Source organism: Rattus norvegicus, chromosome 2 (assembly GCF_036323735.1).
Source record: "Rattus norvegicus strain BN/NHsdMcwi chromosome 2, GRCr8, whole genome shotgun sequence".
Classification (NCBI taxonomy): domain Eukaryota; kingdom Metazoa; phylum Chordata; class Mammalia; order Rodentia; family Muridae; genus Rattus; species Rattus norvegicus.
Genome location: NC_086020.1, coordinates 109,905,762 through 109,933,026, shown reverse-complemented (window position 1 = coordinate 109,933,026; position 27,265 = coordinate 109,905,762). Strand labels below are relative to the sequence as shown.

Here is a 27,265-nt window from a genome sequence, read left to right as displayed (position 1 = left end):
CAGGGGTTCAGTTCTTGACCATATATGAGCACAATACCAGCTCCTATCTGACCCACCACCATTACTTGCTAAAGCTCTATAAAACTCCCTTGTTTTAGCCTGGGTGTTCAACTTCATTGATCTCTACTTATAAGATCAGTAAACTTGCCAGAGAGCTGTCTCTCAGTAAACCTTCATTTATAATCATGATTCAGCATGAGATGACTTATTGTGTTGCTGGAGAAACATGTTATAAAGTTGAACTGTTGTCTTTTGACATTTCATTTATTTGTATTTTGGGCGTGACATGTAAAAAATGTAATTTTGAAACATCCATAATGAAGAATATGAGAACAAACCTTTAGATGAACAGTGTTTTATTATTGACTTTATGCAGTTATAAATTCAAATGAAAATGTTATTATTTTAGCTTGCTAGACATAATTTTCTTTGTAGCTACAAAGAAAATAACTATAATTATAATGTAGTATATATAGAAGGAACAAGAAAAACACATGATCATGCTTGTCATAAGATTCAGTATCCCTTCAAATGAGTTTCAAAGAAATAAGAATAAAAGCAATGTACCTCCTCTCTGGTCCTGTAATCCTCTCATCCTGTATGTGGAGCAGAGATTAAAGAAAAGGCCACCCAGAGACTGCCTAACCTCTGAATCCATTTCATATACAGTCACAAACCCAGACACTATTGCAAATGCCAAGAAGTGGATGCTGACTAGAGCTTGATATAGCTGTCTCCTGAAAGGCTCTTCCAGAGCCTGACAAATACAGAGGCAGATGCTCTCAGTCAACCATTGGACTAGGAACAGGGTCCCCAATGGAGGAGTTAGAGAAAGAACTGAAGGAGCTGAGGGGTTTGAAACCCCATAGGAAGAACAGCCATTGATATCAACCAACCAGACCCCCACCCCAAGTTCTCTGGGACTAAACCACCAACCAAATGGAGCGACCCTTGGCTCCAGCTGCGTATGTAGCAGAGGATAGGCATCAAGGAGAGGAAAGGCCCTTGGTTCTGTGAAGGCTCTGTGCCCTAATGTAGGGGAATGCCACGACAAGGAGGTGGGAAAAAGTCAGTGGGTGGGGAGCACTCTCATAGCAGCAGGGGGAGAGGGGGTGGGATAGGGAGTTTCCAGGAAAGAAGATAACATTTGAAATGTAGATAAAGAAAATTTTCAATAAAAGGAAAAAAAAGAAAGGCAATGTACCTAATACAATGAAGGTATATGAAACAAAATAATCAATTAATTACAAATTGCTAAATTATTAATGACAGTTGATTAATTATTACATTATTAATAAGGAAACAACAACATCATTTTCTTATAAGTCAGTAACTGAAAAAGTATTCCTGGTATTTTGTTACATTCAATGCAATTCTGGAAGGCTTAACTAGAGTAATAAGACAAAGGAAAGCCAAAAAAAAAGGTTTTAAATATAAAAGAAAACACCAGTAAACACCTAGCTAGAGAAAGCTAGACTCCCAGGAGATCTGACATACCCAGGATCATTGGAGCTCTGACACACCCAAGTTCACAGTTGAGGCCACAATATTGGCCACAACATTCAGCTTAACTGGGATTCCCACAAGAATCAGGGAAACCTGAACCTGTGTCCAGACAGAGGCACATATTCTTTCCAGCTTGCACCTATGCCCAGAGCAAACCCAGAGTAGCTCTGTCTCCACACCCAATTTTGCAACACCCTGAGAAAGCTTGACTCCATGGACCTTGACACAACAGGATTTCAGGATTTGGACACACCAGGATCTCAGGATCCCAGATGCAGCTTGACTTCCAGGACCTCTGCCATATCAAAGCATCTCAGATTCACGGGATCACAGAGACAACTGGACTTCCAGGAGTTCTGACACAACCAAGCTCACAGGAGGAACAGGCCCCAGTAAGAGATAGCAAGGTCAGTTAGCATTAGAAATAGCCAGATGGCAAGAGAAAATCACAAGACCATAAGTTACAGAAATAAAGGCTACTTGGCATCATGAGAAGCCAGTTCTACCACCCCATCAATCCCTGGATACCCCATCAAACTTGCAAAGCAAGACTCAACTCTAAAATTCTATCTCATGAATATGAGGGAGGACATAAGAATGTAAACTACTCCATTAAAGAAGTACAGAAGAGCACAGGTAAACAAGTAGAAGCCCTTAAAGAAGAAACACATAAATCTCTTTAAGAAATACAGGAGAACGTAATCAAACAGATGAAGGAACTGAATAAAAACATCTGGGATCTAAAAATGGAAATTGAAACATTAAAGAAAACACAAAGGAAGACAACACTGGAGATGGAAAATCTAGCAAAGAGATCAGGAGACACAAATGCAAGCATTACCAAGAGATTACAAGGGATAGAAGAGACAATCTCAGTGGTAGAAGATACCATAGAAGTCACTGACACATAGTCAAGGAAAATACAACAAGCAAAAAGCTCCTATCTCAAAACATTCAAGAAATCCAGGACACAATCGAAAGACCAAACCTGAGAATAATAGGTATAGAAGAAAGTCAGGATTCCCAACTCAAAGGACCACCAAACATCTTCAACAAAATTATAGAAGAAAACTTCCATAACCAAAAAAATGCCCATAAACATACAAAAAACCTACAGAACACCAAACAGATGGGACCAGAAAAGAAATACCTCCTGTCATATAATAATTAAAATACCAATGCACAGATAAAGAATATTGAAAGAGATGTGGAGAAAGGTCAAGTAACATATAAGGGGAGATCAATCAGAATTATACCAGACATCTCAACAGAGACTCTAAAAGTCAGAAGATCTTGAGTAGTTGCTATACAGACCCTAAAAGAACAAAAAAGCCAGTCCAGACTACTATACCCAGCAAAACTCTCAATTACCATAGAGAAAAAGCAAGATATTCCATGAAAAAAAAACAAATTTAAACAATATCTTTCCACCAATGTAGCTCTACAGAGGATAATAGAAAGAAAATTCCAACACAAGGAAGGAAACTATATCAAAGAAAAAGCAAGAAAGTCATCTTCACACAACAAACCCAAAAGAAGAGAACCATACAAGCATAATTCCACTTCCAACAACAAAAAGAAAAGAAAACAACAATCATTGGTCCTTGATATCTCTCAATATCGATAGACTCAATTCCCCAATAAAAAGGCATAGACTAACAGACTGGACTCAGACCCAGCACTCTGCTGAATACAGGAAACATACCTAAGTGACAAAGACAGACATTATGCCCCAAATGCAAGGGCACTCACATTTGTAAAAGAAACATTACTGAAGCTCAAAGTACATATTCAACCTCATGCAATAATAGTTTAAGACTTTTACACCCCACTCTCATCAATGGACAGATCATGGGAACAGAAAATAAACAGAGACACAATGAAAGTAACAGAGTTATAAACCAAATGGACTTAACAGATATCTAAAGAGCATTTCACCCTAAAACAAAAGTATATAATTTTCTCAGGACCTCACATTATCTTCTCCAAAATTGACCATATAATCAGACACAAAACAAGCCTCAACCAATACAAGAAGATGGAAATTATCCCATACATCCTATCAGAATAGTATGAAATAAGGCTGGTCTTCAACAATAAAGAAAGTATAGAAAGCTGACATTCATATGAAAGCTGAACACCTATCTACTCAATGATAACTTGGTCAGGGAAGAAATTAAAGAATTTCCGAAATTTAATGACAATGAAAGCACAACATACCCAAACTTACAGGACACATTGAAAGCAGTGCTAAGAGATAAACTCATAGCCCTGAGTGCTTCGTAAAGGAATTGGAAAGAGTATACGACTAGCAGCTTAACATCACATCTGCTAGAACAAAAAGAAGTAAATAAACCCAAGAGGAGTAGACTGCAGGAAATTCAGGGCTGAAATCAATCAAGTAGAAACAAAGAATACGAAGAATCACCAAAACCAGGAATTGGTTCTTTGAGAAAATCAACAAGATAGATAACAATTAGACACCAGAGGGCACAGAAACAGTATCCAAATTAACAAATCTGAATTGAAAAGTGGGACAAAAAGACAGAACAAGAGTAAATTCAAAAAATTATCACATCTTACTACAAAAGCCTACACTCAACAAAACTGGAAAATCTGGATGAAATGGATGATTTTCTAGACAGAGAACAGGTACCAAAGCTATATCAAGATCAGAGAAACTATTTACATAGTCCCATAACTCCTAAAGAAAGAGAAGCAGTTATTAAAAGTCTCCCAACCAAAAATGCCCAGGACCAGATGGGCTTAGTGCAGAATTCTATCAGACCTTCAAAAAATACTTAGTAACAATACTTCGCAAATTATTTCATGAAATGGAAACAGAAGGAACACTATTTAATTCATTCTATAAAACCACACCTTTGCTGACACTAAAACCACACAAAGACCCAATAGAGAAAGAGAACTTCAACCAATTGCCCTTATGAATATCGATGCAAAAATACTCAATAAAATTCTTACACACCGAGTCCAAGAACTTATCAAAATGATCATTCAACATGATCAAGTAGGCTTCATTCCAGGGATGCAGGGATGGTTCAATATATGGAAATCCATCAGTGTAATCCATTATATAAACAAACTCAAAGAAAAAATCCACATGATAATCTTATTAGATGCCACAAAAGCCTTTGACAAAATACAACATCCCTTCTTACTCACAGTACTGGAGAGATCAGGAATTCAAGGTCCATACCTAAATATAATAAAAGCAATATACAACAAGCCAATAGCCAACATCAAACTAAATGGAGAGAAACTTGAAGCAATCCCACTAAAAGCAAGTTGATCAGGCTGCCCACTCTCCCCCTATCATTTCAATGTAGTACTTGAAGTTCTAGCCACAGCAATTAGACAACAAAAGGAGATCAAAGGGATACAAATTGGAAAGGAGGAAGTCAAGATATCCCTATTTGCAGATGATAAAACAGTACTCAGAAGTGATCAAAAAACTCCAAAAGAGAACACTTACAGCTAAGAAACAACCTCAGCAAAGTGGTTGGATACAAATTAACTCAAACATATCAGTAGCTTTCCTCTACTCAAAGGACAAACAGGCTGAGAAAGAAATGATGGAAATGACACCCTTTACAATAGTAACAAATAATATAAAATATCTTAGTGTGACTCTAACCAAGCAAGTGAAAAATCTTCAGGACAAAAATTTCAAGTCTCTAAAGGAAGAAATTATAGAAGACCTCACAAGATGGAAAGATCTCTCAGGCTCATGGATCAGCAGGATTAACATAGTAAAAATGGTCATCTTAACAAAAGGAATCCTTAGATTCAATGCAATCCCCATCAAAATTCCAACTCAATTATTCACACAGATAGAAAGAGAAATTTTTCAATTTCTATGGAATAACAAAAATCCCAGGATAACAAAAACTATTCTCAACAGTAAAAGAACTTCTGGGGAATCACCATCCCTGACCTCAAGCTATACTACTGAATGACAGTGATAAAATCTGCATTGTATTGGTACAGAGACAGACAGATAGATCAATTGAATAGAATTGAAGACAGCTTTCTTCACTATTTCTTTGATAATGGAGCCAAAACCATCCAGTGGAAAAAAGACAGAATTTTCAACAAACGGTTCTGTTTCAACTGTTGGTCAGCATGTTGAAGAAAGCAAATTGATGTTTTCTTATCTCCTTATATGAAACTCAAGTCCAAATCGGTCAAGGATCACCACATAAAACCAAATAATATGAATGTAGTAGAAGAGAAAGTGGGAAAGAACCTCAAATACATTGGCACAGTGAAAAACTTGCTGAGGAGAACACCAATGAATGGTTTATGCTCTAAGATCAACAATTGACAAATGGAACCTCATTAAATCAAAAAGCTTCTGTAGGGCAATGGACACTACCAGTAGGACAAAATGGCAATGAACATATTGGGAAAAGATCTTTAATAACCTTACACCTGATAGAGGATTAATATCCAATATCTAGAAAGAACTCACGAAGTTAGACTTCAGAGAACCAAAAAAACCCAATTTAAAATCTGGTACAGAACGAAACAGAAAATTCTCAATTCAGGAATCTCAAATGGCTGAGAAGCACTTAAAGAAATGTACAATATCCTTAGTCATCAGGGAAATGCAAATCAAACTGACACTGAGATTCCACCTCACACCAGTCAGAATGGCTAAGTTCAAAAACTCAGGTGACCGCAGATCCACTTCTCGTGGGATTGCAAGCTGGGAAATCAGTCTGGTGGTTCCTCAGAATATTAGATATAGTTCTGTGGACCCAGCTATACCATTTCTGGGCATATATCCAAAAAGATGCTCTAACATGTAACAAGGTCACATGCTCCACTATATTTATAGCAGCCTCATTTTTAATAACCAGATGCTGGAAAGAACCCAGATGCTCTTCATCAGAGGAATAGATACAGAAAATGTGGTACATCTGCACAATGGAGTACTACTCAGCTTTTTTTTTTTTTTTTTTGGAGCTGGGGACCGAACCCAGGGCCTTGCGCTTGCTAGGCAAGTGCTCTACCGCTGAGCTAAATCCCCAACCCCTACTACTCAGCTATTAAAACAATGACTTCGTTAAATTCTTAGGCAAATGGATGGAACTAGAAAATATCATCCTGAGTGAGATAACTCAGTCACGAAAGAACGCACATGGCATGCACTCACTGAATATTAGTGAATATTAGGCACAAAGAAGCTCAGAATATCCAAGATACAACTTACAGACCTTATGAAACCCAAGAAGAAAGAAAACCAACCAAAGTGTGGATGCTACGGTCCTACTCAGAAGAGGGAAGAAAATAATCTCAGGAAATAGAAAGAGAGAGGGCTCTGGGAGAGTGAGAAAAGAGTGGGAGGGAAAAAGGGAGCGGGTTTTGATATGGGAGGAGATGGATGAGAAGTACAGAGAGTCCGGAATTTGAAAGCAAGTGTGTAAGAGTAGTGTAGGAGAAATTGGGAGTAGTCACTAGAAAGTAACAGATGCCAGGGACCCAAGACGTTTCTAGGACCCAATACAAAGGACATTATCCAAAATACTCAACAAAGTGGAGTTAGAACCTGAAGAGACCATATCTAAACGATAGACATGGCACCCTGTTGAGGAATGGGGTCACCCACTCAACTCAAAAATAATAATCCAGAATTCCTGCTGTCAAAAGGAAATGTAGGAACAAAGAATAGATCAGAGACTGAAGGAAAGGTCATCCAGAGACTGCCCCACCTAGCGATCTGTCCCATCTGCAGATGCCAAACCCAGATGCTATTGCTGATGCCAAGAAGCACTTGCTGACCAAGTGCCAATCCACTGGATATGGTCTCTATAGGTTCTCTCTCCCTTTTGTTGAGTATTTCAGCTAATGTCCTCCCTGTTGGGTCCTGGGAACCTCTTGGGTCCCGGGCATCTGTGACATTCTAGTGGCTATCCACTTTCCCCCTCACTCACTGCTATACACCTCCATTAAATTCTGACCCTCTGTACTTCTCCCCCATCAGGAGCCTGGTATAGTTGTCCCCTGAGCTGATCAAGACAGATGTGAATGTAGGCAGCAAAACATCTGAGTGCAGGGACCCCAGTGGAGAAGTTAGTGGCAAGGACTGAAGGAGCTGAAGGGGTTTGCCAGCCTATAAGAAGAACAACAATTTCAACCAACAAGAATTCCCAAAGCTCCGTGGAACTAAACCACCAACCAAAGAAGGTACATTGGGGGACCAATGGCTCTAGCTGGATATGTAGCTAATAGATGCCTTATTGGGCATCACTGTGTGGGGAGCCCCTTGGTCCTCTGGAGGCTCGCTGATCCAGGAAAGAGGAATGCTAGGGCACTGAGACAGGTGTGAGTGAGCATGAAGTGGAGAACCCTTATAGAGGCAGAGTGGAGGTGGCGGTGTCTGGGTTGATGGAAGGAAACTGGGAAGGGATAACATTTAAAATATGCATACATAAAATAACCTATAGGAAAAAAGGAACAAGCTGTTTTTATCATGGTTTGTAGTTGTTATTCTACCCTAAAACACACTTACACCATTATAAAACTCTGATACGCACAGCAATTCTCATAAAAGCCAATGATAAAAGGCAGTGAGTATGTGGGGAAGCAGAAAATCTTACTCAGGGCTGACAGAACTATCAAGTGGTCTACTGTGGTTGAAATCAGCATTGTTCCTCAAAAAACTAAAGAGAGATCTGACTACACCATTCACAGATGTCAGTTTCAAACACCAGGATTTGCAGTACCAGCAGCAGTCCGTCTCATGAGTTGATACAGCTGTAACATTTTACAGAATTGTCAAGTTCCCCGGTTCAGAGCTCAGTCCCATATGATTTCCTCTGACTTCAAAGGACACGATGACCTGGACTTCTGACCACTCAAGTATGAATTGGAGAAGCACCCTGTCATCTTTCATTAGTTCAATTCAATTATAAGAATGGCTGAAAGAATCTTCAAGAGATATTTGTATATTGATATTCATAACTATAGTGTGCACAAAAGCTTAAATACACAAGACAAGTTTCCACGGAAGGACAAACAGATAAGCCAAGTGTGGTTAAATATGTATAACAGAATGCTATTCAGTTGCAAAATGAAAGGAATTCTGACAAAGTTGTAACACAGATAAAACTTTGAGCTCCTTATACTAAGTACAATGAAATTGTTAACAACATATAACTAATTTGTGAAATTGAGTAATTAAAAATTGTAGAAACAGAAGACAGAATGTTAATTATTCCTGGGGTTGGGAAAAGGCAAAAGAATTGTTTATGGTATATGGCCTTTTAGTTTATATGATGCATGCAGTTGTAGAGATAGAGAATAACAACCAGAATCTTCAAGACTGTTTTCCTGGGGCTCAGAGGTTGGCATTCACTGACCTCCAATAGGCCCCAGGTTCAAATTTCAGCACCCACATGGCAGCCACTCGTAAGGTCGGGTTCAGTAGATCTAATGCCATCTTCTAAGTTCTGCAGGCACCATAAATACATCTGATACACAGATTTATGCACAGCCAAAGCATCCATACATAAACATGAAAAAGGACTGCTGTCCCTTGCCAACCCAGAAATTTCAGACCACGACACTCTGAGTTAGGCGAACTTTTGGTTTGACAACCACATTTGAGCTCTGGCGAAGAGTTTTACCAACATTTCTAAAATTAGTTTACAGAAACTTCCAATTGCTGAGGCTGCTTTGATATTTAACTATTGCCTCTGTGATGACTAAGCAATTGGGAACATTGTAACAAAATGTTTGACCTATGAAGGGAATCTGCACTGACCATTCAAATTAGGAAGATAACCAAGACTTTTGAAGTTCACAGAACTAATTTTTTCTTGTATAGTGTTGTAGAAAATGATGAAAATCGACCACATCAGCATTGCAAGGTTGAATTCAGTTATAATAAACTTTACCATCCTATATAATTATAGTTGAACAGAGACATTCCATCTCTATCGAAGTTGAACACTTTTTGTTTTTCTTGTTTTAACTTTGTATGGTGTATGTATGTGGTTGCTAAAATTACAGCAGGATCTCATACCTATGAGGTATATGTGTTTGGTCAGTGCACGTATGTGAATGGGGATGCTTTTGTGAGACAACACGTGAGCTGATAGAGGAATTTTAGGTGAGTAAAGGTTCTTGCCTTCCCCAATGTTTTAGACAGAGTTTCTAGTCACCACTGTGGGAAAAGACAAATATAGGTTTCATAATCTCCAAGACCATGTTCTCAGCACAAAGATTTATTTGCCCCAGAGGGACAGAGGGCAGAGAACCAGAGACAAAGATGGGAGACAGAAAATGAGAAGAAGAGAAAGGAAACAAGGGAGAAAGAAAAAAGGGTATTTTTCCTGGAGGGGGAGGGGACAGCAAAGGATTGCATCAGGATAAAAAAACATGGCATATAGGAAAATGGCAGTTTATAAAGGTATGAGGGGAACCCCATATTAGGATATGTTAGGACGAGGTGTTTAATTTTATTTGGGAACATTAATTAGATGAGCCAAAGGGAGCTTTTGATAGCTGGACCTTGGTAGTCAGCCTCAGTGGCTGAATAAAAGGCTAGAACTTGGCTAGCTTTAGGAATATAATTTAAGGTTTTGTAGCAAGGCAGAGGAAACAGGGAGAAGGGCCTGCCTGCCAAAACCTTGCTTTCTGGGCTTAGAATCCTCCACGGCCTGTGAGCTTCGGGGGATTCTCCTCTAATCTGGGGACTGTCATTTCTCTTACATGGCACTGGGATTGCTGGCACATGTTAAAATGTCCAACTTTATGTGGGTTTTGGGATTTGAACTCTGGTCCTCATGGCTGTACATTAAATCTTTGACGTTAGTTAAAATTTGGTTTCAGAGTTCTAAAACCAGCAACTATCAGTCAAAAATGCTCTTTTGAATAAAATTACAACAGGGTCTTATACCTGTGAGTCAAGGTTCATTTTGTAGTCTACTGGTGTCTAAACAGAAAGTTCTCCAGACTTCGTACAAAATCAGGAATTTTATTCACCTATGAAGAGGAGAAATTTCTTCCCTGGCCAAGGGTTTTCAGGTATGGCAATCTGCCCTAATAAAATGATTTTGTCCTTAGCTTTAGTGTATGTGCTTGCTTATTTGTTGAAAGGAAGTAACAGGTACTTATTCTACATCCAAAGTCCCCTCAGGAACGCTTCTCAGTCTTAGTTTCAGATCGGAGAACTCTTCAGATATTGTAAGTGTTAAGAGCTTCCCACTCTTGAGATTTTTTTTATCTCCTTGTTTCACACTAATAAAAGCTTAATAAGCTTGAAGGGTTAGCAAAACTGAAAAAAAGCATGGGGTTCTTGAAAAAAAAGAAAACAGCTCTGTGTCTCTTACACTGCAGGAGACCAGTGAGAGAAATAGAGCATCATAGGTGTAATCTGTCCTTTCTTATCCTTCCTTCAGCGGGAAAGCCTGGAAAAAGGCTTGCATTTCCCCTCTCAGAAAATACTTCTAGTGTTTAATTCTTCAAGTAATTAGGGTGATTTCCACTCTATCCGATTTTGTTTCAATCTCCAGTGTTATTACTGTTCCCTTGTTTGAAAACAAATCTTTTCTGATGTTGTATCTGGCGACTCACTCATTAAAACTTTAGAAAAATCCTTTCCTTCAGAAAGTTCCACCCCACTTAGAGAGGCCCAGCTAAAATTCTTTCCATTCCATCATATTAATTAAAACCACCTTTCCCTTAAACAGTTTCACTGTAACAGGGAAGAAAAAAATGTAAGTAGATAAGATGGAGTGCAGTGGAAACAGAAACAAAGAAGAAAGAAAAACCGAAAGCTGGAGACTTGATTCTTTTGGCGTCCTTACTGGCAGCTCAGGCTGGGTGGATACTCCAGTATTAAGTAACTGGCTTAGGTTTTGTTGCCATATTCACATCTCAAATTTGCGTGTGTGTTCCTTTCTTCTAAAATTGACAGAAGCACTGAAGGGAACATCACACCGTCATTAAAAGCAACGAGAATGCCCCATCTGTCGTGCCTTTCAGGAATCCAGCCCACTAATTTTTGCTGTGGGTTTGATGACTCAACCTCTCAAGATGCAAAAGAATATCCTCATTTTGCAGAGTTGCCAGATCACATTCACTGGAGCAAAGACTCTTCACGTGGGGCTCGTTTGCAGGCAGTTGTTTATCTGTTTACATATTTAATCAATCTGTCTCACTGGAAGGAGTCTGTCCGAAGTATCCAAATAGCAAGTAAACTCATCGCTCGGCTTTGTGCACCCTTCTCTTTGTGGTCCACAGGTTTCCTTTAGTCTTTCCTTTCTCAGTTCTTCTTTCCCTCTCTAATTGAATTCCTTCTCTTAGTGACCTCATTCTTTCCTTACACTGTGACTTTTATTTAATTTTCCATATTTGAACAAAATAATAACGTCTTCACTTATATAACTTCCTTTTAAAACTGGCCCTTGTTAAGCCAAGTCTTTATTTTCTCTGGCTATTTTGAAGCGGATTTTACGAAGACCAGACTGTTTCTGATTCCCTACGTGACCCATGAATGACTTCAACCTTCAGATCCTTCTGCCGCTACCTACTCTCCAGAGTACAGGGACATTCATTCCAGTTTCTGCAAGGCTAGTACCCAGGACCCTGGTCTGGGCCATCTTACCACGTCCCAGCTATGTTTCCTCTATTAAAAAACAAAAACAAACAAACAAACAAACAAACAAAGCAGAACTGTTTGAGAAACCAAGGCACAGATTTGAACTTGCATATCTGGCCTAGACAACCGTGTTCTTTTTATCTTTTAAACGTTTCGTGGAGTGCAAACAATAAACAGGAGCTGAAATAGCACAGAGCCCCTATCTTTTGGGGGTCGCCTTGGGGCCAAGTGTCCGGCGCTGCGGCATCCCCGAGAGCCCTCCTCCTGCGCTCGGGCCGCTCGCTTCACCCGCCCGCGGCCCTCGGTCCGCCTTGGCAGCGGGGCTCCTGTGACTCAGCCGCCGGCCCGTCGCTGGCCCTGGCTGACACCCGCGAGGAGGTGACGCTTGGCTCGAGGTGCTCGCCGGGGTGGGGGTCGCCTCTCGCCCGCGCTTTACGGCTGCCGAAAACGGGCCCCGCCGGCCGCCGTACCGCAGACCCGCGGCGCCGCTCAGGTAACGCGAGTCCCGGTCCCCGTTCCGCGGGAGCCCGCCGGGCGGCGGGGCGAGGCCGGGTGCGCACCCGCTGATCTGCGGCCTCTGCGCTTGCGAGTCCCGGGCGACCTGGTGTGGGGACACCAGCAGCAGAAGCCCGACGGACCGGGCTTCCCGGCCACCCTCGCGCTCCCCGCGCTATGTCGCTGTGCTTTCCCCGAGTGGCCGTCGGGTCTGAAGCATCCCCACCGCTCGGCCGTCTCGCACTAGTTAGGGCCCCGCATCGCTAAGGGCACTCAGCCCAGAACTAAGTTACTGGGTAGATGTTAGTCCAGCGGTGCGGCTCAGAAACTTAGGAAACTGTTTCTCTCGCAGCGAGACACTCGCATGTTAACTCCAGTCAGCCAGGAGCGAGAGTCTGTGCTAACCAGGGATGGGAAAAGGATGCAAAATTCTGTCCCTGCCCTCTGGGTGCTCTTTGTGCTGAAAGGAACCGCCTGAGTGTCAGGATGACAAACCCATCCCCAGTGGTAGTAAAAGAAAAGAGATTGAAGGAAAGGTTGGACTTTAAACTGCTAGTTAATTAGAGGTTTCCTCGTTTCTTTTTTACCCCTCAGAAATTCTTCATGGAAATGGGATATTTAGGGACCCCTCCCACTTTTACAATCAGCAATTACCTCTGACCTCAGAATTTCTCAGGAATACAATTGCTTTATCTAATCCAGTCTGATACCACATAGAGTATTCCAGAGTTTTTCTTAGAATTCCAGTGCGAGGGAATTATATAATTTATCAGTTACATAAAGCATTACTAGGACATCTGAAAAGCTTGATTCTTGCTTATACATGTAATTAACAGATATTGCTGAGTACCTACCAAACACTGCCCTAGGCATTAGAGTAGAGCAGACTTTCTTAGTTTCTTGGATTATACCTTCTAGTAGGAAGCATATACTATAAGAAAAATAAGTTTGTGTGTTAAGCAATTTAAAACGGCTAATAAAGGAAATCTTCAAGAGAAAGTAACATATTTCAACAAACTTAAACAGGTGAGGGAGTGAACCGAAGGCTGTCTGGGTCCTGAGTGCTCTAGGCACAGAATAGCAAGTCTACAGAGGCCTTGTCTGTTGTTTTGTTCAGGATAAAGAAAGAAGTTTGTGTGGCCAGAGTGGAATTGAAGAGAGTGTAGTGGGTATGGCTTCTAACTTTCTCATAGGGGCTAGAAAGTATGGCGTTATAATTTAAAAGATATTGCAATATCTCTTAAAGTAATGTGGAAGGCCTTTGGAGTATTTTTACAGAAAGGGAATGAAATGATGATACATCTTTTTCAAAACATCACTCTGATTACTGGGTTGGGGGCAACTGTGTTGTCCAAAGCAGTGATTTATAGCAGGGACACGAATTAGCATAATAGGCAGAATTTTCGTTTACTGAGCTGGGGAGTATGGTAGGACACTGATGTGCTTTTAGGATTAGGACATTCATGCATTAGAATATTCAAGTTATGTCAAGCAGGCAGTTGGTTGTAATTTATATGCTACAGAGTTTCAAAGGTGGGCAGAGCAGTGGGACATTGTTACATGTTCTCTCTTCATTCAAAACAATGTAACCCTCTCTACTGCACATACTCACTGTTTCTATTGTATTCACTCTTTTCTTTTGGCAAAATTTTTTGCCCCTTTTTGATGTGCCCTGGGCCTTGGAGTGTATGATATAAACATTCTGTCACTTATTCTCAGGATTTTGACCAGTTAACCACTGCCTGTCCCCACTCTCCGTGCCCCGGGACCCCACCAGTACCATTAACAAAGACAGTGCGTAATGCATGGAGCAGCACTTACACAGACATTTCTGGGACTGTGACCATAAATATTAGAAGACAGAGTCACTGTATATCTGTTTACCAAACAACAGTAGATTATGCCTCCGAACTACTGTTTGACCAGGCATGTATGTTTCTTTTCATGGAATGGGACTCAAATCAGAAAATGATTTGTTATCTTCCAAACAACCATGTCTTCGCTGCACTATTAATAGCACTTAGAGTCCACAGCTGGTCCAATGTTACTAACTCTCTTTTCCTCTGGAGCAGGCCACATAAACACCTTTAGTCCCCATGAGCAATAGCTCATAGGAAGAAAGCTTCAAGCTCAGTTCCACATTGATTTCTGTGTCCGCTAACCAAAGTGGTGTCTCAGCAACAGGGTGTTATCAATTGTTCTGGCAGGCAACCAAGGGAAGAGGCAACGTATTCTCCAGGGTGGGGGTAGGGTGGGTCTATGGGGAGCCCTTTGGCACGCAACTCATAGACAATCATTTTTATTTAAAAATCCATGATGCCTGGGCACAGCATTATTCACCATGCAGTACTAACAAACTTTTAAAATTGTATATTTTAGTTACTGTATAAAGGTTTGGTCTCTGTGTAGCTTTCTAATGAATCTTTAATTTTGGTTAATCTTCCCTTCACCCCCAGCTAGCTTCCTGCCATCTCTGTTTAAGCCTTTTTATGTCTTATATTTCCTTTCTATCCAGACTTCCATATGACAAGTGGCATTTTTCCCTGCCCATGAAGATGCAGTCCATCCATCTCATTATGCCTTCCTTAATTCCTGGTCTATACGAATATCCCAACCAAACACAGAAATATAAGGTTCAAAGCTAGGGTAGATACGCAAGAGAGACTATGATATCTGTTTTTCTGTGCTGGGTTATTCAGTATATTTTTTTTAGCTCCATCCTTTTTTTCCCTTTTAGTGATGAATAGAGTTATATTGTTTCTATGTACTACATTTTCAGCATTTGTCAGTTGATGGACATCTAAGCTGGTTTCATTCCCAAGCTACTGTGACTAGTAATCTATAATAGGACATAGAATTCTATCATAGGGGCCAGGAACTGCATAACTGGGTATGCATTATATGTATATGTATACTTTCTTTGGAGAAACACATAGGTTGGTTCCCATAGTACTTTCCTAGTTCACATTCTCACCAACACTGTATTGGGATATCCCCTTTCCCACAGTCCTGCCAGCATTTGTTTTGTTGTTTTTTCCTTGATAATAATAACTTTGACAGGAGTGAGATGAAAAGTAGTTTTAATTGTGTTTATCTGATGGCTAATGATGTTGAACATCTTTAAAATTATTTATTGATTATTATATTGCTTCTTATGAAGCCTGTTCAGTTCCATAGTACTCCTTCCCCTTTTATCAAGTTATCAGGAATTTAGAGCCTTGGTCCATGCTCTGCTCCTTAACTACACTCCTAGCTCTGATACTTTTGGCTTTCTCTATCAAGATTGGGAGAATGGCTGTAGTTGGAAAGAGTATTGTTACAGAATATTTTTCTTTGTTCATGCCAATTATTTTTTGAATCCTTAGGATAAAATAGGATATGGTATAAAGTCTTAGGCAGGGGATGTAGTAATCTCTGTGTAAATGAGATTATGTCTGCCTTCATATTATTTTTCCTGCTAGAAAAAGAAGGGTATACAGGAACATGCCAGTGGAATTAAAATGCCACATGCCAAGCACTAAATATTTTGAAGCTCTTAAAAATTAACGTGAAAATGACCAATTTGTGTCAAGAACAGCAAAGTACTCATAAGATTCAAGAATTCACTAATTTTCCACTGATTGTGTGTTGTAGGGAGGGAAGGGGAAAGAGACTGCAGTTAGTGGACCAGAGTGGGATCTATTATAAACCTCTTCTCTAGGGAGGTTGGTAGAAGTTTGAGCTGGTTCTATATATGACTGTGGTGAGCTGAGTAGCTTTGCTCTCTTCTTATCTACTCTGATTGCCTGAAGAATATGGAGATCACTCTGTATCAAGGGGCTGCAACTGTCCCAGACCAAATCCAACCCATCATATGGTTTTATAAATAAAGCTTTTTTGGGATCCAACCATATCTACCCATTTCTTTTCTCTGCTCACGTGTGCCACACTAGAACTGAAAACGTCTAATTATCTGACCCTTGCAAATGTTAGTGAACACTCTTTCTATTATGTTGTTTAATAGCATCAATGTTAATATACTACCTGACTGAAAATTGGTAACAATAGCTATAATAATTTTGAGTATTTACTAAGGGCCAGAATTTTCTTTCACTTAGAATGCAATAATTTATTTAATATCAACCAAAGTATTGTCAGATAACTTTTATTATTTTCACAAATGAAGAAACTATATATGTTATGTATGTATATATAAGTATATACATGTACTTATATATGTATAAGGTGAATTAAGAACTTTCAGGGGGAAATTGCATGGGGCTTCAATCCTAGACGAAAGCTACAAGCAATTAAGGATGGTGAGAATGCAGTAAATGGTCTTCTCAGTTGCAGGTCAAGTGCAGGTAAGTGGTCAGTCCTGATATCATATACATACAAGTAACATTATATAGACATATACACATGTATGTGTAGTGCCAGGAAGCATTTGTGAACCCCAAAAGACCAAGGACACTATTCCGATGTACTCACACGAGGGTCTTTATTACTAAGTTGGAGCTTGGGCTTACTCACCAGGGCCATGCAGGACGGTTTGGTGAAGCAGCCCCAAACTCTCATCCAGACAAGGTTTTATAAAAAATGGGACCAAGTGATGGGGTATCTATTCTGCAAACAACTAATTGAAGAATTGTTGTAAGCTGACAGGTGGGTGCTCCTAAGCAAGACCATGAACAATACACGCAGTCTGAAAGTACATATGAAACAATCATAGTACTCTTTGATTAACTGTTGATAGGAAGTATCAAGGGAGTAAATCTAGGGTATAGGTCAAGGACAAGCTGTGGGGTCCTTCCTGGTACTTGGGTGCAGCTTGGGTTCAGTTGCAGGTCAAGTTCTCAAGTTCTTTTTAAGATGGAGGCCAGTGCCAAGATGGAGTAGGTTTGACCTCTCATATATATATATATATATATGTATATATATATATATATATATACATATATATATATGATGCAGATCTATGTATGTAACAACAAAGAAATTAGAGAATATCAATCTGAGAGTGAGTGAGCAAGGGAGGATATTTCAGAAGAGTTGAAGGGAGGCAAAGAAAGGTGGAAAATGATGTAATTATATCATATTTTTGTTTCCAAAAAGGAAATAATTTGCTAAAAATTTTACAGAAAAGAATGGATCTAGGTACTCTTTTTTGACTGTCTGTATCCTTAATTTTAATGGGACAGTATTATTTGGTACATAGGAAAATGTATGTCATGAATAGAACTCTGGCTACATTGAGCAAAAAGTGTAATTCATACATATTTGTGTTCAAATAAAATTCTCTATCATGAATTTAAGAGCTGATTATTCTAAATGAACATTATAGTTAAATACCAGTGAAGTCCAAATACGCCTTAATAGAAAGTCCTATCAAGGCTTCACTTTTTTTTTTCAGTCCTAGAAAGCAGGATCTGTATAAAGTAATTAAATAGGAAATGATACTGCAAGAGGAGCTTGTCATTATTTCTACTGACAGTGTTGCTACTGACAGTTTTCAGAAGTTCATCTCTTGAGAATGTGGTGCAGCTAATAGAAAAGATTAGTAGCGAAAGACGCAGATCCAGAGTATAATCTAGGTCTATACACAATGTGGATTGTATCTGTTCTTTGTTCTTTGTGTTTTTAGATTTTGTTTTGTTTTATCTTCTAAAGCATGGCCCATAACTTAAGAAAAAAAATTAGGGCTTCCTACAGCTAAAAATGTTACAATTATGTGTTTTTACACTGTATGTAATAAATTAAGGATCGTATATAATAAATAGGAGAAGTCACTTGTGATAGATGAAAGTTGAAAGTTTATGTCCCTGCTGCACACATAAACACATATACAATACACAAAGTATTCACTTGATATTCCTGTAAGATCAATGTGACTCACTTTTTATTTGAGATTTATTAAATTCTGTAGTTATATTTAATTTATAGCTAATTAAATTCCTGCCGTGAGATTTTCTTGTCCTTGTATGATAATTGTTATAATCCTTGTAGGATAATTTTTCCCCCTTGAGTTTGAATGGGAAGCTAGTCTTGATGAATTCCTTGACCTCATGATCTGGCAGCTTGTCTCACGTTTTCTTTAGCAAAATTTGTTTCATTGCTCAATTTGTCTGCTAGTTAAAAGCAAACAGGACACCTGAAATCATGTGTCTGTTTCTCACACATTGCCTGGGCTATTGATGCCAGGCAAAATTGTACTTTAATTGTTTTGACATTTTGATCTGAACAGGGCAGACACAAAAGGTGATTCATCTTGCCTAGTAGCCAACTATTTTCAACTCAGCATGATATTCCCCTAGCAACGTGCTTATGAATGCTGTATCACCTTTAAAAAGTTAAGTTTTAATCATATTGGGATTTTTTTCTCAGATTTAATTACAGGATAGGATTTGATAACCATCAATAGATGTACTAGATTTTTCATCTGAAAACTATCTAAGAGGCACTGTGAATCCTTTGCAAATAGATAATAAAAAGTCCATACTTGGTTAGGGGTGGGACCCGGTATCTACCTCTTCCCTCTCAGTGCTGGGACTCTATGTGGCTTGAACCTGTGCAGGCCCTGTGCATGCTGCCACAGTATCTGTGGGTTCATATGTGCATTTGTATATGGAAGATTCTATTTTCTCGGAGTCAACTATCACCTGTCTCTTACAATATCTCTGCCTCGTTTTCCGCGTAGATCAATTCTTGAGCTTTGAAGGAAGAGGTTTGATGAAGACATAACATTTGAGACTAAATGCTCAGATGTTTTTAATGCTCTGCATATTTTCCACTGTGGATCTCTCTGTGTTAATTCCCATCTACTGCAAATTGAAAATAATGACGTTGTTGAGATTCAAGTAACTCATCATTATCAATTCTTCTCTTTAATGTTGAAAGTTACTCGGTTTCATTATTGACCGGTATATGTATGTTAAATCCAGCTGTTCTTTTATACTTTTCATTGTTATATACAAAATTTAATTGTGTGATTTTGTATCCTTATCAAGGGTTCAATTTTAAATCAAATCAAAAACCTCCGAGTAAAATCTTGATGTGTTTGCATTATAATACAGGCATTTTTTGCATGCTTCTACTTTGAACTCATGTAAGTTTTTTTTTTTTCATAACAAAAAGTCCCTCACATTGTGTTTGGAACAAAAGAGCTACAAAACGTGTAAATTAGTGTTTGATTAAAATGGCCTTGCTATTGTACTTTATGACATTTCTCGGTATGGTTCACCTTCCTTTTGTATTGCATACATAGGTTGTGGAAGCATTTTCAAAGTCCATACCTCGTCTGTCTGCATTGTTCACCATTCGCTTTACTATCTGAACAATGGCACAAACCCTTTAAAGCAGTGCTCATGAGTGCAGCCTTAAGAATGCCAAAGGGTAATGGCAGGACTTCAGCTGCTGTTCTCTTAGCAATTATAGCCTCTTCTGGGACATCTGCCTTTTGTCTTTCACCTTATCTTTTACTTGTTCATCTATTTTATCTATGATTTCCCTTTGGATTTTTAAACCATTAACTTATGGAGTGATGTTAATAAAAGCCCACTACTTAACTTGTGTTAAGAATGGTGTATGATTTAAGATAGCATTAGCGAAACCGTTTGACATTTGTGTGTATGGAGTTTGTCAGATGGGTGTTTAAATCCCAGTTTCCCATCTCACTGTACTATTTGGTGCCTGATGGATTTACTTATACTTTACTCTCTACTATGAGAGTTATATCTTCTCCTTTTAGGGTGGTTTTGATATATGCAAGGAATTCAGCCCTAATACTTCCTCTGTCCCTGTCCTTTTCAGGTTTCCTTCATTCTTTATTGTCATTGAGAAAAGCATGGTAAGATAATGGGTGGGCCAGTGGGCATCACTGTTTTCTTCTCTATTCTTTCTTAACCTCAAATGAATGTCAGGGGTTCAGTAGGGAAGTATTGTAGAGATATTGTTTGAGTTCATGAGGGTGTTTCATTGTGTCTGAGAGATGAGAGACTTTACATGTTGTTTGACACATAACCACATATTGTCACATGTCTGTATTATGGTAATGTATGGTGACTGCTCACTGTTTTGTGAATGAATCGTATTTTGTTACTCACCCAGTGAGGCTGATTAGAATGTGACTTGAATTAGAGACTTTTGCTCAATTTCTTTCCAAAATCCTACCTTCATTTTAAAAACAGTAATTTTAAGTTTTATCAAAAATTAGTTTTCCTATAATATATTCTGATCACTTTTTCCCTGCCCCAGCTCTTTCCAGATTTTCCTAAAGTCACATTTTTTTCTTTTTTCTCTCATTAGAAAAGAAATAGGCACTAAATCTAGAGCCAGACACATGGAAAAAATAGTCAAAAACTACCTTTGATTCATTCCATAATTCCAACTCCCCCAAAGTTGTTTTTTACATATTTGCATTCAATTCCTCTGCCTTTCCTTCTTTAAATGACAAACAAGTTTAGCATGAGTTAAAACATGCTTTTGTGTTTCTTTAAGTGCCTCCTTCCTCCAAGATGTTAACCTCTAACTTCCCTCTGCTGTGGTTAGGTTCATCTTTCCACATATCTGGCTGCCTTTACTTGGACACTTTGCAGTGTGTTCTCTCCAAATACCCTGCCTCTGGTTTCATTTGCTATATGGCATAGCCTTGTTTAATCTTTGCCTGTTTATTCAGCTCATGCTTAAAGAGGGTGTATGTATAAATATGTATAGATTAAGATATAGATGTAGATAGATATGATATAGATAGATATGGATTATACATAGAGATGATATAGATATAGATAGTATAAATATAGATATAAAGATAGAGATATAAAAAGTGAGGATTTTTTTCACTTGAATGTGTCTTAGAATAGCTGATTTGGTCTGTACTCTGATTATTGGATTGCTGACAAGCTTATGAGTTAGGACTGGGTAGTTTTGAGATTCATCTCAGCTGCTGTCCACATCCATTCAGTAGAGGGTTCACAAGGCCCAGTCCTGGCTGAAAGTTATTAGCCGTTGATGGCTGCTATGGTGGGGGAGTCCATTTTTTCAGGGGTGTGGCCTCTCCTAGGTTGTCTGTTACCCAATGGATGGCCCTACACCCATGCACATACCATCCCAACTATTCTCAACCCTTACAGGAAAGAAAGGAAAATAGGAGAATGGGAAGTCGGGAAGGTTCCACAGGGATGTCTTCGGGAGAACATGAAAGCAGGAACAGAGGATGGACATGGTCAAAATACTTTCAAATTCTCAACGAGTAGATAATGAAGTTTTAAACCTAATTTTTAAGAAGTTTTGGTATAGTAGTGGTATTTTTGTTAAAATGTATAGCAAACATTATTCTTATTCTTATTTCACATTAATATCGTAGAGCTAATGAGCTGCTTGTTATTACTTCCTAAATTAGTTAATATTTCTTTAAATCTCTGCTGTTTCTTGGAGATAAAACGATGGTCAAAATAGCATGCTTGCTGTCTTTCAGGATAGGCAATCCTGGGAGGGTGGGCAAGTGAGATACAAGTTGTGTTGGTGAGCAGGGATGATCCAGAGGAGTTAGCCCCACGTTCTTTGGGCAGTTTCTTCTGAGTTAAAAGGGGGATTCTGCGTTATACTTTCTCTTCAGTCATTGTACCTGTTGTTTTCCTTTAACGTTACTGACAAAAGCTAGGTAAGCCTCCCTGTCTCAATCCTACTCTATTGTCTCCTTGGTTAGTTTTAAATTTTATATGCGTTTATAAAGTTTAATATTTTTCTCACTTATCATCTTCTGTGCTCTTAAGAGAGGAAACAACACAAAACAAAACAAAAAACAATCCAGGGAAGCCTGTTTCTAGAGGATTGGATGACACCACCTAGGATACAAGACATTCAGACCAATGCAGGAAGTGGAAGAATTAGACCTTAGTTTGCTTTTCCCACTTATGTGCAAGGTTTGCATTTGAACATCAGCCTTGCCTTAGAGAAATGCACACGAGGAGTTCTAGTAGCCCTCACAGGATTCCTTCAGTCGTTTTGTAGTGGAGCATTGGTCTTACTCAATACTTTATCCTTAAAACCATAACTATAACTGCTGCTGCGCTTTAGGACCTTCAGGGAAGGGGACCGCTGTAAAGTTCAAAGATAGCATCTTTACGTTGGTGCAGTCTTTGAAATAGTATCCAACTGATGCTTCCCAGAGTGGAATTAGAGCTTCCAGTGACAGAGATCTGGTTTTCATGTTTAAATCCATGCTGTAATATGAATGTCTGTGACTACGAAGTAATATAAAAAAACGTAAAGTTTTTTAAAGATGCCTTAACCTATTAATTAGATCCTGGCAGCCATGCTAGGATTAAAAATGAAACCAGTTTTATAGTTTTTCTGCCACATAAACATGTTTCTTAGAACAAAATAAAAAAACCAACTGAAAGTAAACTAGTTCTTTCTCTCTCCTCTCCTCTCTCTTAGTAAGACTCATAAATAATTTCTCAGATAGAAAAGTTATGGTACCAGCGATCGTAGGTAGAGACTGAAGCACACTGTAGAAATAAACTAGCACCGGCCCCTAGTTCTTCCTATGCCCTGAGTGTGCTTCAGTCTGAGTAGGAGCTGAGGAAATGAAGTGTCAGTTTTACATTAGTGTTACTGTTTGTGGACAACAGCGAGGGAAGACAGAGACCTTAGGTAACATTTATTGCTACTTTAAGATGATTTGATAGAAAGAACTAAGTGATACGCACTACAAAATTAAGGTCTTTTGGGGGAATTTTCTGATAGAAAAGTATATCTACTTAAAAGAATTTTATTTAAAATTGATTTCAGACAATTTCTTCAAACATTGTATGCTTATAATTTTTCTTTATTAAAACAGTAGTTGCTGCTGAGCGTTCAGAATGCTATAGATAGTATATTTAAGAAAGAAAAAGCAAAATATAGTTTTAATTGTAAAAATTTAGTTATTATTTCTCTCTTTCTGTATGTGTGCATATGTATGCATGTATGCGTGCATGTATGTATCTATAATGTGTGCATTATGTACAGGTATATAGGCATCCATAGCAGCAAGAAGAGCACCGTATTTCCAAAGGATTGCAAGCCATGCCCTCTGGATTTTGCAAATGTAACCCAGATTTTCTGTAAGAGCAACAGGAATCCTTAACTGATGAGCCATTTCAATCCAACAGAACGTGTGCACTTTAGTAACCAATGATTTTACAACCAATATACATTCTGTATAGTTTTTAATCTTCTCTTCTTTTTGTATTTTCTTTTTATAATTTCAAATTTATAGTAGTATTTGGAATTTTATGATTTTAATAATAGTGTATAGGTCACATCTTAGACATTAAAATTTTTAATGTCTGGTGGTGACATGATTCATTATTCACCTTGGCCATACATATTAATCTACTGTTCTATTGTCAGCCATTTCAGCTGTTTGCACAATTTTTACACCCTTAATTTAGTGCAAGTTTACTTTCTTGAGAATTCCTTCAAATGAGTAAGATTATTCAAAATATTTTTTCTGAAAATTTGTATTCCTCCCTCCCTTCGCTTCTCCCCATTATATGCTAGCTAATTCTTGCGGTGTTCCTCTCCCTATTCTGCCTCCTCTATAGATTTCTGTGTTCTGTGCCACCGTATGGCAGCTTGCGTTCACTTGGAGTAAGCACATTGAAGCTGTACACAGGCGAAGAGGATGAGGTTCCTCTCCTCAAGTTAAACCTTAAACCTCAACACAGGTTCCTGTAATTAGATACCGTAGGTGACAATCTTTGCAAGAATTTGAATAAAAATTGTTGAATCAAGAAGTGCTTATTCACTTTGCAGGATTTTTTTCTAGCACACATTTTTTATCATATTATTATGCAAACCTAGTATTTCATGCCATTATTAGTAAGTCTCTGTGAACTTAGTATTGATTTTTATGAATAATTTACTTCATATTGATCTCAAAGCATAGCTGCTTCACCATATTATATTCTAAACATCAAATTGGATACCAAGCCATATCTAAATGTAATAATTCTTTTCAATAAAATTCATCACTTTATAGTAAAAAATGAATATCACTGTAGGCACTACTATGGATGGAAAAAGATAAGGCCTTTAGCATCTTTATGGGATATGTGGATTTTCTTCTAGGTTCAGAAATTCTTATTTGTATTGGAAAAATGCTATGACTCTGTGCTTGACTATTATAGGAATTGAAATATGTATTCCTTTGGGACACATTTCTTTCTTCAACATTCTTTTCATTTGACACCATTATCATTTATTCTAAAAATATATGTGAAAACTATCACACTCAAGTGTTGATATGATTTTTGGGAAGATGTAATGTGTGATCATTAATTAATGTCTGTATTTATTCATGCGGTTTTAGAATAGCACTTGAAATTCTATATGATGTAGTTCTTTTCTATACCCTAGATAACTTGAAAGGAACAGTACTGTCCAATCTCCCCCTTGGGCCCCTGTGTGTTTGTATATGCACTTGTATGTGGGTGGGATCATTATTTTTCAGTATCTAAGATTACAGTAACATACAGATATCATCATATTTCATTAAAAGAATAATTGTGGCAGAAATAATTCAACTCTGTGTTGTGTTATATTGTCTTTGAAGTTTTTCATGTAATATATGATGTTTTAAAAAGATTTTCCATTTAACAGCATTTCTAGTTTTCATTATCCAATCATTTAATGCCACTGTTTCATAGTAAACACACAAGAAAAGGTAGAAACAGCATTGGAATTTTTTTCCTTAAGAACTTTTTCTAAATATCATTTCTTACTGTTTTATTTGTCCTTTGCTGTTGAAAAACCCTTATGGTCTCAACATCAACAGCTTACTGTGCACTTGAGCAAGAGGATCTAGCCACCATTTTCCAATAGGAAGTCAAGTCAGAATTTGTAACAGTTTTCACAAATATATTCCTTTCAGGGTAAACATTTTCTTCTCTGTCCTAAGTTTATTATATTAGATCAACTTACAAAACATTTAATAAATAGGAAAAGGAGCCATGGATCTAAGAAGAAGGGGAAAAATTGATACAGCAGTATCTGCAGTGTTTATAGGTATTACAACTGTTGCGCCTAAACTTAGGCAGCATGCGCGAACCCACAAGACCACCAAGGAACCAATTCAGTGCAATCGCACTAGGGCCTTTATTCAAACTTGAGCTTGGGCTCACTGCTGTCACTGATGCAGCAGGATGGGAGAGTGAAGACTGATGCCTCAGCAGGACAAGGTTTTATAGGAAATGGCAAACACGCAAGAGGTTGCAGCCTGGCAAACATCTAATTAAATGACTATTATAAGCTGACATGAGAGTGCTCTGAAGAAAAACCGTGCACAGTCACAAACCGGCTTAAAGTACATTTGGAACTACCAGGCTAATGCAGATTGGCTGTTGCTAGGGAGTAACTCTGGGGCATGGGCCAGAGACAAGCTATGTGGTTCTTCCTGGAACTTGGGTGCAGCTTGAGTTCAGTTGTGGGTCAAGTTCTCAGGCCACTTTTCTTTTAATATGGAGGACAGTCTCAAGATGGAGTAGGTTTGACCTCTCACAATAACATGGCTCATTCTGAAAAAGTAAAAAAAAAATCTAAATTCGTGAATGCGAAGAAACAATGTAGTGAATCAAGTCTCTTGTCATAGAGGTGTCAGAGTGTGTGCATCCTGAGTTAGGGATACTAGCCATCCCAGCATACTCTTGAATGAAAATGGGGAAGGCAAAGGGAGCCTTGGGAATAAGTACTAGGAAACTGCGAAGCTGCAAAGGTAAGTCAATTTATATTGTAGATTTGGGATAGGACAAATCTGGGAAAATTTGTTTTGTTTGTAAAATTGTTGATCATAAAACAGAGGTGCTAATAATAGACTTGCTTTCACCAAGAGTCAAATCAGTAATGCGTATACTTCACTGACGATGCTCTGCCATGTTTTTATAAGCTAAAACACTTTAAAAGGACTTATGCTAGTTAGTGACTCAGCCTCCAAAATGAAGACCTCACAGCCTAGGAATTTGACAATAAAGACACCAAGAAATGTTACAGCTCAAGTCATCAAAAGGAGATGGTCCCTGAAGTATCTCCTGTTTTTTGTTTGTCTGTTTGTCTGCTTCTGTGAGCTGACACGAATCTCTGGGCTTTAATTAGCTACAGGAATGTACAGAATTTCAAGAGAACAGCAGTAGCTTACACTTTAATACTTAGAGTAAGTCAACTTCCTTGGTTGGAATGCTAAATAAAAAAAAGTACCGCGTGCACATAAGAACACAGGTTATTTGCTGGGTCATAGCAAAGGAATTGGGCGGGGGGAGGGCACAGCATTCATACATACATGTGAATTCAAAAATCTGTAAAAAAATATAGCACTAGGCTGAGGAAAATTTATTACATTCTTTTGTGAGAGTGCTACACACTGATTACATGGTATACTTCATTATAAAGACAGAAGACACTTCAGGAACAATCTTATTTTGATGATTTGAGATAAAATATTCTTGGTGTGTTTATTGTCATATTCTTAGGATGTGCAGTCTTCATTTTGGTGGCAGAGTCCCCTAACTAGGCTTAGTCCTTTTAAAATGTTTTAGATATATGAAAGATGCATCTTCGTCTTTAAAGGGTAATCACATGATTCAGAAGATAAAGTCATTTGCCACACCTGATAACCTG

General features: G+C 38.5%; 1 protein-coding gene and 1 long non-coding RNA gene across 3 annotated transcripts in view; one reads left to right on the top strand and one right to left on the bottom strand.

Annotated features, from left to right (window-relative positions):
* The window catches only part of LOC134485889 (uncharacterized), an 86,036-nt gene that overhangs the window by 37,966 nt on the left and 20,805 nt on the right, over nucleotides 1-27,265 (bottom strand). The window contains exon 2 of one of the 2 annotated variants that reach the window (XR_010064201.1): nucleotides 340-27,265. This exon is cut by the window's right edge and continues 14,478 nt beyond it. The exons of the other annotated variant lie outside the window; for it this stretch is intronic. This is a non-coding gene — a long non-coding RNA (uncharacterized LOC134485889). Of the gene's footprint in view, nucleotides 1-339 lie in introns of those variants that run through there. 2 annotated transcript variants of the gene reach the window in all.
* Nucleotides 12,377-27,265, top strand: part of Naaladl2 (N-acetylated alpha-linked acidic dipeptidase-like 2) — a 1,352,651-nt gene continuing 1,337,762 nt past the window's right edge. Inside the window, exon 1 of the mRNA XM_039103971.2 lies at nucleotides 12,377-12,629. The gene's annotated coding sequence lies outside the window, so the exon portion shown is untranslated. The remainder of the gene's footprint in view (nucleotides 12,630-27,265) is intronic.